Source organism: Garra rufa, chromosome 5, assembly GCF_049309525.1.
Source record: "Garra rufa chromosome 5, GarRuf1.0, whole genome shotgun sequence".
Lineage (NCBI taxonomy): Eukaryota > Metazoa > Chordata > Actinopteri > Cypriniformes > Cyprinidae > Garra > Garra rufa.
In genome coordinates this window covers 46,530,071-46,533,375 of record NC_133365.1, presented here as the reverse complement: position 1 = coordinate 46,533,375, position 3,305 = coordinate 46,530,071, and positions in this window count along the sequence as shown.

Here is a 3,305-nt window from a genome sequence, read left to right as displayed (position 1 = left end):
TCTGTACTAATCGGTCGGACCAGAGAGAAAAAAAAAACAAAACAAAAAAACACACATTTGGGCCCGGTTTCACAGACAGGGCTTAGACTAAGCCAGGATTAGGCCATAGTTCAATTAGGACATTTAAGTCATTTTTATAAACATGCTTGGAAAAAAAACATTACAGGTGTGCATCTTGAGACGAAACAAAGGCACTGATATATTTTAAGATCAATCAGTGCAATTTTGTTTCAGTTGAAACAGCTCAGACTTACATTTTAGTCTAGGACAAGGCTTAAGCCTTGTCTGTGAAACGGGGGTTGAAGTACTACAGACTGCCAAAAGTTATAACAAATCAAGAAGAAGAGTGCAAAAAATTTTTTGCCTGTGGAACACAAGGCATTTGTGGTTGGCCAAACTGAACCAGGATTTCCAGGGCAAGAATCTTGACAACATTTGTGTTGTTTCCACACGTTTTTCTCCATGGTTTAGACAGCATAATCTAGCACAGGGGTTTTCAAACCTGTCCTGGAGCCTCCCCTGCCCTGCACATTTTGCTTGTCTCTCTCATCTAATACACCTGATTCAAATCATCAGCTCATTAGTAGAGACTGCAAGACCTGAATTGGGTGTGCCTAATAAGGGAGACATACAAAATGTGCAGGGCAGGGGAGGCTCCAGGACAGGTTTGAAAACCCCTGATCTAGCAGAACACTGTATTCAGTAGTACATTAACCATGCAATCCATGCCTTGTTTACATCTAGGTAACTGACCAAATCGTGACGTTAAGTGCAAACCCTCTATATAAGTTAGATATTCTGATTGGACTGAAGGTGGTACCTAGATTTAAAAGTTCAAGAACCACTGTACTAGATCCTTTGACATGACGCTGTGGCACTAAGTGACAAGGAAGCCTCATAGTTTTCAGACAAAGCTTCTACTTTCCATCAAGTTCAAATTCAAGAAGCTAAGTATGTCCTTGCAGAGAAACCACAGTGAATTCACATTACTGTATGAAGGCATATGCATGTTCCACATACAAATAACCAGAAAGGCATTCAAAAACGTATTTTGCACTTGATATGACAATGATATTTCAATAAATTAAATGCGATATGTCTATTAGACAACAACCGTTTTTGGGGGCCACAGTATGGACGAATAAAGTTTGACCATCTTGTGACACATTTACCACCATTTAGACATCAATACTAATGCCATATTAGTGTAGATGCAGTAAGGATTATAGCTTGTAACTGTCCGAACTCTACAGTCCAGACAAAACAGATCGATGATGAGGCTGACAGCATGATGAGTGACACATTCAGTGCTGACAGCTGTGATTAAGCACTGACAGCTCCATTACAGGCACAAACCTGCTCTCACTGCACACATTAGCGCATAAACACAAGCAACTAAAGCACAAAGAAGCAGAAACTAGCTCCGACACAATAACATATAACAATATGCGACTATTTTGAGTGGAATCGTTAGGAAAGCTAAAACAAACATTGCGCAATCCGCTCGCTGTAGGAATGTGAACGCGGTACCTGTATGAACTGCAAAATCCCGCGTCCGACGGATGAAATCAAAACATGCGACGGTGAAACTGATAAGCCCCGCAGCGGAGGAGAGCTGTCTGCAGCAATGCCTGAATAAAAAAAAAAAAACAAGTTATTTAACAAAAAATAAATAGATACGTAACACATTGACAATTGTAAAAAATATTAAGTAAACGATTACTAATTAGTCTTTTTTTTTTTAAAGGCCTATGGCAAAAAGTTTTAAGCAAAATACCCATTATCAGTTGTTCATTGATGGAAAAATCATAATAAATCAAATTAATTTATTTACATTAACCTTACTGTCATGGCTGGTATTAAGTTAGCAACTGCCTATTCATAAATTTACATGAACGTATTTTTAAGAGATGAATTTAGATTTGTTTTATGTTGCTGCTAAATCATCTAAAATAGATCATAATAAATAATATGGAATCTGTCCCAAACCATGTGGGAATATTTCTGACAGTGATAACTCACATGATTTGTACGGATTTGAAAATCATCATAAATGTATAAGCAATTTAAAAACCGTTTAGAATCTTTCTAAACGTATTATTATTTTATATATTATATTATATATTTCCGAAATTATTCATATCCCTTCGTTTTTTTTTCACATTTTGTTTTGTTGTAAAAAGACTTGAGGCTGTGAAGGTGCTTCAACTATGTACTGAGTTAAGGGTATGAATACATGCAATGTACTTATTTCAGTGTTTTATTTTTAATACATTTGTAAAATTTGCAAATCTGTTTTTTGCTTTGTCATTATTATGGTGTATGGAGTGTAAATTTTACAAATTTATAAAAAATAAAACACTGAAATAAGTACATTTCATAAGTATTCATACCCTTAACTCAGTACATAGTTGAAGCACCTTTACAGCCTCAAGTCCTTTTGGGTATGATGTGACAAGCTTTGCAAATTTGCATTTGGCAATTATCTGCCATTCTTTGCCTCACCTTTTCACCTCTCAAGCTCTGTCAGCTTGGATGGGGGCTGGCAGACATTTTCTAGAGTCCTAGTTGTTCCAATCCTCTTCCATTATGGATAATGGAGGCTACATGCTTCTGTGAACCTTTAATGCAGCATTTTTTTTTCTGAACTCTTCCCTAGATCATTGCCTTGACGCAAGTCTGTCAGCTCTACAGGCAGTTATCTTGACCTCAGGACTTGGTTTTTGCTCTGATATGCATTTTCAGCTGTTAGACCTTTTCTGAGAGGTGTGTGCCTTTCTAAATCATACTCATTCAAATTAATTTGCCACAGTTTAACTCCAGTTTAACTCCCAAGGGTAGTAACATCTAGAAGCAATATGAGCTAAATTTCGAGTGTCCCAGAAAAGGGTATGAATACTTATGCAACGGGATCTTTTCAGTTTTTTATTTTAATTAAATTTGCACAAATGTTAAAAACCTATTTTTTGCTTTGCCATTATGGAGAAGGGAGTGTAGACTGATGTGGGGAAAAAAAGTAATTTAAAGTAGTTTAACATAAGGCAGCAACATAACAACATGTGAAAAAAATGAAGGGGTATGAATAATTTCACAAAGCACTGTAAATACTGTGGTACTGCCTACAAAATGATAGCCGCCTGTCTAAAACACAGGTAAAAGGAATCAAGTGCAATGTGAAAAGCCTCCCTGCTGGGTAGAGCGCTGACTCTGTAAACAGCTAAGTCCTTTTTTGTTTCCCTCCTCTATTTCATCCTTTCTCTAATTGAGAAAACGGGAGGGGAAAGTCCACTCTAATCCACAGAGCA